Source organism: Protopterus annectens, chromosome 1.part1 (genome assembly GCF_019279795.1).
Source record: "Protopterus annectens isolate FY-2018-M chromosome 1.part1, PAN1.0, whole genome shotgun sequence".
Classification (NCBI taxonomy): domain Eukaryota; kingdom Metazoa; phylum Chordata; order Ceratodontiformes; family Protopteridae; genus Protopterus; species Protopterus annectens.
Genome location: NC_056726.1, coordinates 1,643,194,890 through 1,643,208,367, shown reverse-complemented (window position 1 = coordinate 1,643,208,367; position 13,478 = coordinate 1,643,194,890). Strand labels below are relative to the sequence as shown.

The 13,478-nt window shown below is 39.1% G+C and overlaps 1 protein-coding gene across 1 annotated transcript in view; it reads right to left on the bottom strand.

The window, feature by feature from the left end:
* The window catches only part of LOC122811733 (CAP-Gly domain-containing linker protein 4-like), a 1,328,591-nt gene that overhangs the window by 697,597 nt on the left and 617,516 nt on the right, over window positions 1–13,478 (bottom strand). The gene's annotated exons all lie outside the window — the stretch shown is intronic.

The following is a 13,478-nucleotide window of genomic DNA, read 5'->3' as shown; positions in this document are numbered from 1 at the left end:
AGGTATACTAGTATGAAGTTTGGCTTTAGACCAACATGTCACAAAGGAAGCTAATATGATGATGCTGAAGGTTATTGAATGTGAAAAATGTGCTTGCAGAAGTAGAACATGCTTTACCAGATTATGACAATAGCTATCTGCAGAAAAATGGCAATATTAGAGTAATTAATTTTCGTGGATTATGAATTTCATGACAGTGAAATTATGAAACATGAATGTAGCTATAAAATAAGTACTAGAATAAAAATACTGCTGATCAAACAGCCAAAATAAGAAAGGCTGAGCATAAATGAAAATTCTGATAGTAGATATTTTCAGTAAGTTTATATGCAAGGGCGGTATATACACAAAAGCAATAGTTATAGTAAGGTATACCAGCATCTGAACTATGTTACTGGTCAAGGACGAGGGGCTATGGGATACTGGAGAATGGGGACATTTGAAAGTTTTGAAAAAGAAAGGGCATTTTTATTTAAAGTGACACAAACAGACCAGAGTATAATGGTGAGAGCTGTGTCAGAAAACTTCCCATTGAGTTTTGTAGATTTTGTTCACACTACTGACCCAGTCCCCCTAATGTTTTTAAGTACAGAGGCTTTTGACTTATGTAAGTCTGACTTTCAAAACCTCTCACATTCTTTTCTGCCCCACTATGCACTACAAACTCATGTCAAGTGAGTTTTTAAATAAACTGCAACCATGCCTATCAACTGTACCTCATGAGGAAGCAATTTCCTCATTCTGGGACTTAAAAATGTCATGTATTCATGTAAAAAAAAAATAGCAAAATAACCATGGTCAATATTATTGAATCGTTAATTCAGCAAAATAATTGTTCTAAGCATGCAAAATCAGTCAATAACCATGTTCTGGGCTTCCTACTGATTTTTTGTAAGCGTCCCCATTTTTCTCATTTATTCTACGTTGTGATAGGCAGTGTTCCACAGTTTGGGGATGAAAAGACAAGAAATGTGTTTTTACCTTCCATTTGTATCATTCTGTCCACTACTTCTATTCTGTAATGTATATGGCTTTAAATACCTTTCCAGCATACTTCACAAATCTCTAGCTTATTACCTACTACTACTATCATACAAGCTAGCTCTATCCATGGTGGTGCAGCGGTAGCTTTGTTGCCTCACAGCAAGAGGTTCTCCCGTTCGATTCTCAGACGGAGTGCAGGGAATGCCTGGAGTCTGCATGTTTTCCCCACAGTTGGGTGGGTGTTTGAAAGACATGCGTAAATGGGAGTGCCTTTGCTGATGGTTGAATGTCGAGCTGGCACCTCAGCATTCGTGAAAATCTACTGCAAATCATTAGCAGACCAGAGTTCAGCTGTGGCGACCCCTAACCGGGAAAAGCCGAAAGACAACAACATCATACAGACTAGCTGAAAAAAGATAAAGCAGATCTTACATCATTTGTTTCATAAGAGAACTTACTACAAAATGCATTGCTCAAGTAGCCCTTTAAACTTAGTAAAATTAGATCTCTGTCAGCAGTAAACATTTATCTAAATTCTATTTGTACATAGGAACGACAGAACTTTACATGTGGTATGGAAGTGCATGATCTAACTTTAAATGACTTGTGATATAATAATGACTTCAGGCAGTGTAAAAGTTCTCTTGTGCTCAAAGATCCATTGGTCCATTCATTCTTCAGAGATTGAGTGTCATTCCTGGCCCATTCATTCCCTGTGAGGCAAGAGATGCTCAGATGAATTGTTAGACTGTTTAGCTTTAGGTTTATTTATTTATTTATTTATTTATTGATTGATTGATTGATTGATTGATTGCTTGGTTGATTGATTGATTTACTTATTTGTTTATTTATTTATGTTTCTTTCATGGAAAGGTCTAAATGAATTAGAAACCTTTTTTTCAGCTGATTTGCCAAGGAGAAATGCTACAGAAAATGAACAATCCATATATAACATGTATAACATACAGTGAAACAAATGTACATGCAAACATGCAGTGCATACTCTGACACATGTGCCTAGTAGGACTACCTTCAATGGCTTAGGCGACTCACACCCCCCTTAACCCAAATCAGTGACCTTAGTAATCTGCAGGCTTCTACTTACAACAGAACTGACTGGTACAACTGGAAACCATTGTTTCCTCTGTGTGGTTTATATATACATTTGCTGCTGTTTTTTGAATCAGAATAATACAGGTATAAAAGCTGATAAAACCTGTAGCAGGTAAGCAAAACATACATGAATTAATCTGAAATATATCTGTTTTCCTGCCCCCCAAAATATTTGAGAATAAATGTCCTTTGTCTAGTAAATGTAAAGAAAAGTACATGGAGTTTGTAATTGAACATCATAACTTTCTAATGCTAGAAAAACACAATAATAATAACTAGGATATGAAATATGTGACATACACTTGGGAAGGAAACTGTAATAGATCTGCCCTGTAATTTTAGGATCAGCGACTATTGCCAGGCTGAGAAAGCTAAAGAATGTAATTCACGGACCAAATAACTTTGGATTTATGAATGATGGTCCTGCCTATCTAACCTGCTGGACTTCTTTGAGAGAATCACTGAAGCCCTGTACAAAGGTATAACAGTAGCTAGAAAAAAACAATTGATACCCTTCCCAACTCAGGCATTCTAGACAAGTTAAGTAAGCTTAACATAACCCTATACTAAATGCTCAATGGCAAACTGGCTCACAGGCAAAACCAAGCAAGTAAAGGCAGCAGGCACCATTTCTTCCAAGACTGATTCCCAACTCTGGCCAGTCCTAGTTAGCATTCAATTTGCTTATGTTAATGGCTGGCTAAGTGTGTTGATGACTGCAAACTATTGCCATTATAAACTTCCCTAAAGACCTCTCTATCCACCAACAAGTGTTAACACATAGAAATAATGAGCACCAAGTCCATTGTCTTAAATTAAAAGCAACAAAGTGTAGTATAGTTATTTCTGAAAAAAGTGAGCTAGTGTTATCATATCAGCAGTATTTTCTCTCAGTCCCGGCACAGTCATCACAGAAATAGGGGCATTTGTTGACAATGAGTGCCTCTTTAATGTCTTTCAACTTGTGTAGCTGCCTGAAAACTCAGACATTTTAGCTAAAGATTCAGTAATTTTTGCAGTTCAGAATTAGGCAGAAAAGAAGTCTAGCTACATATACATATTTCTTTGTTAAATTCTGTTTTATCAAGAAGGATTATTTTCTGGTTCCATATGCAATATTATCTCTCTGAGTATTTAACTGCTAACTGTACCACTTAACTCATTCTTTCTTAAATAAATGCTTTATTTATGCATTTTTGATAAGATTGTAATGTATTATGTTTTACTTAGTAATTAACTGATATTTGGGTATTTATAGCTAAAAGTGGTCACACCTCTCAGTAACATATTGCCTTTTGTTTTCATTATTATTTGGCTTATTATGAAGAGTGAAAAGTAGCTTGGAGGTCCAAGAGTGGTAATCTCGGATGGTACCAATTTACTAGTTGGAACCAAAGCTGAAGACTGAAGTGTTAGATAGTATTATGTATCTTCCTGGCATTTAATTTGCATTTGTTCTTTATTTTATTTTTTTTGCATATTCTTGTATTTGTAGATAATTTTTATTAATTTCATATGTGAAGCTATTCATCCGGGCTATGCCTGCAAATGGTCCAGTGAGATCAGTACACCACCCCATTAAATAAATATAAATAAATAAAAATAAATAATGTGTAGTGTGTGTGTGTGTTTTTGTGAGTGTGTGTGATTGTGTTCATATTTGAGTGTGAGTGTGTGTGCATATGTGCGCATGTGCTGTTTTCGTTGTTTGCGCGCGTGCATATGTGTGTGTGTGTGTGTGTGTGTGTGTGTGTGTGTGTGTGTGTGTGTGTGTGTGTGTGTGTGTGTGTGTGTGTGTGTGTGTGTGTGTGTGTGTGTGTTTGTGTGTGTAAATGTGTGGTTTGAGTTTATTTAAAACATAGTTACCATGGACAAGTGGGCAGTGGAAGGTATCTGTGAAAAAAAAGTGGTCTGGAGGTGAGGAGAAAGACTCTGCTGAGTGGGATATTCAGTGTGAAACCAGTTCTTGGATATAGTTGGTGAAGGCCCATACCCAAAACAGCAGTGCATATTGTTAAAGAGGTCTGAACTTAGTGAATGGATAGTGATTCATAGTTCTTTGACCATTTATATACTTAAATCTGTTTAGCACACGCTGTGTGACTTGAGTTGCTAGTGGCCATTAGATTGATAGAGTGTTAGATTTAGGGGTAAGTTAAAGAGCAGATCATACAAAAATAATTGAAGTGAAATAGGCAATTACTGTATTTTCTTTAAGGAGGACCTAACTCAGATTTGTCTTCTTTAGGACCCATGCATGATGGAACAAGCATGCGGAAGTTAAACTAACTAGCTGTTCCATTGGTAAGTAGGTACAGTGCAGTTAGTTTTTGAGGAGAGTTGCCTGCTGCTCCCCAGTGTTTTCTTATTGCTCTGGTTTTCAAATGTGTGTGTGTGTGTGTGTGTGTGTGTGTGTGTGTGTGTGTGTGTGTGTGTGTGTGTGTGTGTGTGTGTGTGTATTCAGCCTCAAACCCTGTACCTTAGATACAAGAAACATGAGCCTGAATTCTCTAACCATACCACCACTTGTGATTCAGAGAGTTGAGTCCATAGCTCTCAACTGTCCAGATTTTCACAGAATATATGGTTCTTACTTTTGGGCTGCTCCTCTTAAAATTTGTGGTTTTGTGGCAAATCAGTGAGAACTAAATTCACTAAATAATGATAGCCCTTTAAGTTTCAGAATTCCAATCTTTCAGGAAACACATGGTAACACAAAACACTTTATTTTAACAAATTTCTAAGATTATACAAGCAATATTTGAAATGTGACCCTGGTTTTGGGCCTTTGCCCCCCTCCAAATACATTTTGGCTTTTTTCAGATTTCTTGTGCTACAAAGTTAAAAAATTTAGTTGACTGTCAAGTGGATTTTACAAGGAGCTGAGAGCTTCAGGGGAACAGAAGCTTAGTGCTGTTTTGCATTGTTAGTAGCACAACAGGCAGTATACTTGTGTTTGATGCTAGAAGACTGTGGGTTCTACTCCCACAGTATGCAGATGGATCTTTGATACTGTACTGTGTTGTATTTTAAAGGGAGTAGATGCTGCAGTACTAGGAATCTCCTTCCTTTGGAGGAGTAACCTAGTAACTATGAATCTATCAGCTTACCATCCATTCCCTATTGCAATATTACTAGCTTATTATTTTTAATGTAACATAGGGAATTTATTCTTCAAGGGCAATGGGCACTTTATTTTTAGATGAAACAATGAAGTATAAAGTTGTTTGCTAGCAGCAACCCCTTCACTAGTTACAGATCCCTTTCATGTGGAATTATTTAGATGACACTTCTGCAGAATTTTGCATATTTACTGATATTGGTGGATTGTAATGACAGAAGTTTGAGTGGCCTTTTATGGTTGAATTTTTCTGAAATGGGTAGTTTTGTCATTATTGGTTCATACATTTTGTTTCATTGCTTAGAAGGAGACTGTTCAAAGCTACAAATTTAAAACACATTCTAACAAGTGGTGTTTTATACAAGGAATATAATTTAATAAATCAGGAAGGTGAATCAATGAATGCATACATGTATGCATGGCCCTAAAAATGTGTAAGGAGCCTATGGTTTGAAAAAAGCCAAGAGTTAAGCTTAGTCCTCCAATGGCCAGATGCAAAATGAATGAGGGTTTTCATGCTGTTTTAATGAATGTGAGTTTCAAGGCCAGAGAAGTTTACTGCTCATGCTAAGTCTGTTTTCATTGCAAAACAGCATCGTTTGTTTAGCAGATGGGTCAGTGTTTGCTCTATTTTATTTCAATTTCTGTAATCATTGTAGAAGTAAATAGGAAAACAATATGCATGCTGACAGGTTTGAACAGTGTTTATGGTAACTGAGGAGAACTAGCCAAGTAATGGAACACTGGAGTGGCTGGGGAGGGGCCTGCTACTGGAGTGGCAGGGGGTTGGGGTCTATATTAGAACACCAAACTTTCAAAATTTCGAGTGTTCTAATATCGAACCCTATTAATCGAAAATTGTAAACATCGAACATACAGAACAGTGAATTTTTTCCTAAGGAAATCATTCGCTGTTCCAAAACACATACACACAACACAAGCACACCAAACAAACAGTAATCCACACACATACACCTAAACTCTTACACCTAACCCTACACTAAACTATACATACACCACTAACTATCCACTTACCTTAACCCAAACCCTAGCCCTAAGGTCCGTCACTATCGCACAGTCACCTCACCTGCGCCCTAACCCTATCTCACCTACCCCGCTCTAACCCTCACATCCACACAATCGTGCACTTACCTGACCCGCACCCTAACCTTAACTCACCTAACCCGCCCTAACCCTCACGTCCACACAATCACACACTTACCTGAACCCGACCCATAACTTTCCACCACAGCGCTGAAAATACAGAAGTAACAGAAACGGACAACTGAATTCTTTCCCTAGGAAAAAATTCAGTTTTCTGTTTCTTTGATATTAGAACACTCGAAATTTTAAAAGTTCAGTGCTCTAATATAGACCCGGGGGTTGCTGCAGGAGGGGCTGCTCTGGGAGGACCCAATCTATTACCCTGCCTTGGGCCCCATTTAACCATGATCCAGCTCTGGTATTTTGTACTGTTATTCACTATAAGTGATCAGAAATTGGAATGAGATTATCGTATCCTTTGGGATGTCATCTACTCCAAGGAACTGCCAAATTGACAATGCCCCCTGAGAACTGACCCAGTTGTTTGGCATTTGTGAATTTGTGTGTACAGTGAAATAACTTTTGACCAACATTTGCCCAGAGTTGTAAGAAGTCTTTCTATATTGCATAGCTTATAAACAAACTGATTGTGACTAGATCTAGAGATGTTGTTGTCCCCCCTTTACAAAGCCCTCATTAGGTGAATCATTTTGTATAATGCCCACTTTGGCATGTATCTGTCTAGATCCATGTAACAATTGGAATACCCACAGAGATATCTTACTAAAAGGATATAAGTCCTAAACAATAGGTCTTGCATGGACCACCTCAAAGATTTATCACTATACTCAGTATCCTACAGAGTGCTTAGTGGTGATGTGTCTGGCATACAAGGAATCCTCAGACCTAATACAGATGGACCTACTGAACATCAGCAAGTCAAATAGCATCAGAAATACTCAGTCCAGGTATCTAAACTGAATGCTGTGGAGAGATGAATATATATCACAGAGGCTACCACTGTTCCAGAATAGACTATCCATACAAATAAAACAAAGCTCATCCATCCATATTCAAATTCAACTTGGATCTAAGGATGGTTAATAGCAAATGTACTCCAGGATTACCCCTCGTACCACTAATGGATAGAGGCAGTTTGTAAATGCTGCATCCCTTACATGGCTTCCCCCAGATTATCTATGGTATGATCAGAGTTATTCTCACTAGAGCTAATATACAATTATCAGCCATGGGATAGGTAAGACCAATCAGGAAATATTAATTCAAGCACCAAAAGGGAAAGTGTCTAAGCTTAAAATGTCCTCCAAGTGAACCTATGTTGTGGTAGTAAATAGATTTAAAAATTTGCCCTTTTTAGATCACTAAGTGCCTCTCTCACCCTCCGCTCCCCACGCCCCAGCCTTCAACAACTTCCAGCACCTCTGAGATCATAGCACTGCAACCCCTCTCCACTATCATTCTTTTACATACACCCCCCTCAGATGACTCTAATTGTTCTTGCTACTTACTCCCTCCTTTCACTTCCTGGATCTTCCAGTGCTCATACAGCTATTCCAAATTTTAGGTCATCAGATTTGCAGTAAGAGATTCAGCCTTTTGCACCACAGAACTGTGAAAATACATTTTGTTTTGACATGATAAAACATATTTCTAAGAAGTGTAAGTATATGCAAAATATTGAACCTACACTTTTAGCAGCAGCCTCAATGTGATGATAATGCAGACCTTCTACCACACATGCAGTGAACTTTTACTTGTATATATATATATATATATATATATATATATATATATATATATATAATGTTCTAAAGACTACACCCATAAAATCTCTGTCTGTATCTCAGAAAGCCACAAATTCATTATCATCACACACAAAGCACATCGTAGACCCCAGTAAACCAAGCATGTAAAATGAGCAGTTTATGGCAATAAAATGAGCCCATGATAACAAACTAGTTCATGCTTACATTGAACTGAGCCAGATTTGAAAGCCCATATGGAAGCATTGCTACTTGGTAACTGCAAAAACATCCTGGTAAATTGTGACTCTATTGTGCATAAACATCCACATACCTCATTGGATTTTGTAAACAGTTTGTGTCATGTCAGCTTGGGAAGAAAATTACAGACATCTCAACTAGGTTAAAAGATTATAATTAGCTATGCTATGCTCATTATTTGTGTTGCAGAAAACTATTAAAAATGGCAAGTTTCTTTAATATACAATATAATATGGTAGGATTTTTTTTGTGATAAGTACAGGAGACTTTTAACATCCTCTTGAGCTATAACTCAAACAGTTGGAAACTCATTTGGGGTCTTGATTTAACTACTCAAAGGCCCGTCAGTAGTGCATAATCTCCCACACTTCTATTGTTCTACATTGTGATGCATCGGGAATCTGAGTACCTCTTCTGTGAATGTAAACTACACTGTTGAACTTTCTGATATCTGGCTACTGAAAGTGTGCTACTTTCTAAGACAGATGGTAATTGATAAACATAGCCAACTCTTTGGGAATGGTATACCAGCTTCCACAACATAACTTTCAAGTTCCTTTCTCAACAGTTCTGGAAAATATGGAGGTGGGGGGCAAAATCAGAGACAATTATTTGAATATTTCTCTAATTCACTGACAAAACACATAAGTAATTCTGTGATAGCTAGAAACATGCTCTTTCCTCAGCTCATGAACTTTTACTTGTATAGTTATAATACTTGTTCACTTAATCACTTATTCACTTTTGTTGACTTGAAGTATCTAATCTGGAAATTCTCATTTGGAACCTGGAATTGGGATCCTGGTGAGAAAAGTTTCAGAAGCCTTAAAGTACATGAATTAAGTATAGAGCCATCACATGTCTAAAAATGTATAAGCTTGCGTGTAATACGATTCACAGTAGTATGAAATGGAACAGTATTATGTGCATATATATGTTTGTGTGTGTGTGTGCGTGTGTGCGTGTGTGTGTGTGTCTATCATCTATATATATATGTATATATCTATATATATATATATATATATATATATATATATATATAAATATATATATTTGGGTCTACTTCATACCATTGAAATTTCATAACTTGAGATCATAACATCGAAAATTCAAAACATTGAAAACCGAAAACATTGAAAACTCAAAACATTGAAAGCGTGCTTCATAACATTGAAAACTACATTGCACAAGTAAATAGTATCACCACCACCTACAACACCGCCTAACTAAGAAACACACTTTTATTGCGTTTCTGCAGGGTGGCTGATACAGTGAGGTTAGGAAATTAACTTTTTTTCCACTGTAGTGCGATCTTTGAGTTGGTATATTTAATTTATGTGGGTGTGTGTGGGGCAGAGTCCCCCACATGGGGTGTGCAGGGGGGCTTGCCCCCTGCAGAAACATAGTAGAAAGTGTGTTTGTTAGTTAGGTGTTGTTATAGGTGGAGAGGATGTTGTTTACATATGCACTGTAGTTTGCAATGTTATGAAGCGCACTTTCAATGTTCTGAATTTTCAGTGTTTTGGGTTTTCAATGTTTTGGGATTTAGATGTTTTGGTCTCAATGTTATGAAATTCAACATTATGAAATTTCAGTGTTATGAAGTAGTCCCATATATAGATTCTTAGTTTTAGCACTTGAATTTGCTTATTCGTGCTCAGCACTTGTTCAGAACGTGTTGTTAGCACTAAATAAGCTACAAATTACTACAGCACTCAACCTTCATCTTTACCTAGAGGAAAACAGTTTTTGCACTTACTTTCTTCACATGCTTAGAGAAAAACAGCTCTTATACTCACTTTCCACGCTTGTCTAGAGAAAAGTAGTTTTTTATTCAGGCATGTCCAAGGGTCAGCTCCCAGTGTTCTCTCCTGTCTATCTGATGAATCTGGACATCTTAGGGCAATGTAGCAATTGCCTCATGTACACAGACAACCCTCTCCCCTGACCAGCCAGCACCACAACTTGTGAGAGATGCAATTATCTAGCCAAACTGGAGGTAAACTTCTCTCCAAACAAGACTGAACTTGACAGTCAAGAGGAGAAGGTAAACACTTGCACCACACAACACTCATCACACAGACCCACTAAACCTACACCACCAGGGTGGCCTAATGGTTAAGGTGTTTGCCTTACAAACACAAGATGCAGGGTTTGAGTCTCACAAGGGATAACTGGCTAGGCTTAAAATGGATCACAAGGCCAGTTAGCTTAGTACTAATCTATGAACCTATGAACCTATGAACCAAAATCCACACATAGGAGCACAAAAACATTCACAGAGGCTATCAATAATAATCTGCTCAAGCATCAGAGACCTCCAAAACAGAAACGTAAGCAACCTCCACAACCCAAATGACACATAGCCCACAGACTCAGTGTGCCAATAAACCACAGCCCGTAAGGCAAAACAACGTACCCAACACACTAGTCATAGGTGACTCTATAGTCAGGCACACTGATGTCTCACTCACCAGGCTAAACAAGGAGAAGGGTACTGTCAGCTGCCTGGCGGGTGCCAGGATCCGCCAAATAACCCACGCACTCAGGTCACTCCACATCAAGTACAAATATGACTCTGTCATTGTCCATGTTGGTGTGAACAACCTGAGATGTACCTCCCTGGACTACATGAAAAGAGACATGGAAGAGCTCTCTGATCTTGTACCCCAGGCAGGTATGACCTTAGCCCTGAGTAGCATCCTGCCTTTGCCCAAAATGATACCGTAATACAAGGACAAAATGATTGACTTCAACAATTGGCTAAGCTTCTGCTGTCATTCTAAGGGGACGACAAGGTCGACAGACCACAATGCTTTGCTTTGCCAGAGATGGCCTGTACCTGTCGTCCCTGGGATTCCGGATACTGGCTAAGGGTCTTGCCGCCCCTATAGTGCCTTTTTAGGCAAGGTTCAAATGACAAATTCACCACAGTAACAGGAACAGGCAAGCAAAAACTGAGGGTAATGCTACTCAGTGTTAGAAGTCTAAATCACTCACTTGAGGCACTACTAAAATGGAAAACATCGATATCTGTAAAGGGACTGAGACCTGGTTCAAGGCTCTAGAGGGCACTCCTGCATTACCAGGCTATACCTCATACCACACTTTACGGCCATCTAACCTGGACCAGAACATCAAAGGCAGAGGTGTGTCCATATTCATTAAGGATATCCACACATCCAGACTAGTTGTGCAGCAAAATGCATCTAAGGTTATCCAAGTTCAGCTAACTCTGGGCAAAACTACACTCCAAATTGTAGCTTGCTACAGATCCCCCACCATGCTCCAGGACTCCCACTCCTCTTTTCTTGATATACTGGAAAATATTAGAGTTCAACCAAACACCCTAATAATGGGCAATTTCAACTACCCTACCATTAACTAGGAAAACTACTCCTTCGCTTAACACTTTCTGGAATTCATAAATTCCAATACCCTGGATCAACTTATCCACACACCCACCAGCGACAACAATATCCTAGACCTAGTCATTACCAGTATGAGTGACCAGTGTTCCACATCTGAAGTCAACTCCTTGTTGGTCAGATCCGACCATAAACTAATCACCCTAGATATCCGCATCTCTCCCCCACCCACCATTATGGAAACCATGGTAAAAAAAATTTCTCCAAAGCCACCTTCATGCTTCTTAAGACAGAAGTGGTGAACTTCATGACACACATGCAGATGGACAATACAGTTATGACTGCTGAATCCTACACAAATGCACTCTATAAGCACTTACACGAGTGCATGGATTGTGCTATCCCAAACAGAACCAAGATGTTATCCTCCAAAAAAAGGAAGCCAATCTGGTGGTCCCCTGCCATAAACAAACTCTACAACAGAAGGAAGAACCTGTTGCAAAAGAGAGTAAAATCCCATGAGTGGAGGAGCTCCCTGGTCAGCTTCAGTAAGAAGCTGAGATCCCTTATAAGATCCTCCAAAGCTAGCTATGAAAACAAAATCACCACTGATTCTAAGGGCAACCAGAAAGCATTCTATAGTTATGTCAAGAATCTCAATGGCAGCACCCAGATCTGTTCTGAGTTACAGCACAATGGCACTAAATATACAGAACCAACTGATATTGCCAACATCCTGGCAGATAGGTTCAGTGCTAACTTTACCCCTCTCTCACCCCCTAAAGGGCCCATATTTATACAGGAAGAATGCAGAGTCCCTGTAATCACATCTACGCAGATAAAAGCTGCACTCTCTAAAACCAAAAACGCAGCATCCATGAGACTGGACAACATCTCAGGCTGCATTTTACATGAACTTCAGATCGAACTGGCTCCCCACCTAATTACTATGTTCCATCATAGTCTCACATCAGGCTTTGTGCCCACTGAATGACGCACAGCAACAGTTATCCCACTCCACAATGGGGGAGCCACCACTGACCCTGGGAACTATCGCCCTATTAGCCTTACAAGCCTGGTCTGCAAGGCCATGGAATGCCTCATCATGGAACTCATAAACAAAGACATTGGTAACCTCCAAGCTCTGGACCCCACCCAGTTGGGGTTTGTGAAAGTCAAATCATGCCTTCTGAACCTGATCGACTTCTTTGAGGAAGTCACCAAAGCTGTAGACGAGGGTAAGGTGGTTCACACAGCCTATCTTGACCTCCCCAGGCTTTCAACACCATCCCCCATTCTGCAATTATAGCTAAACTTACTAAACTAGGTATAAATCCCTATGTCACAAGATGGGTTGCCAACTGGCTCACTGACAGAACCACACTGTAAAAGTTGCAGACTCCAAAATTGACTTAAAACCAGTGACAAGTGGAGTAGCACAAGGTTCAGTCCCGGGACCTCTCCTGTTTGGTATTTATTTCTTTGAAGTACAGGGTAATGCAGAAGGCCTCTGGCTAACAAAGTTCACAGATGACTGCAAACTAGGAGCCATAGATGAGTCCCCAAATGATGTGGAAATCCTACAGAAGGGCCTCACTGAGACAGATGTCTGGTGTCAGTGGCATGGCCTCAAGCTCAATGCCAAAAAGTGCATTGTCATCCCCTTTGTAAAAAACTCTGTACCCATGAATTACCACATAAACATCAGCCTACTTAACACCGAATGTGTGATAAGAGACCTTGGGACCCAGGTGGACAGTAGTTTCTCCTTTGATAATCACATCGCCACAGTAGTCAAGAAATCCTTCTATGTGGCACACCTCA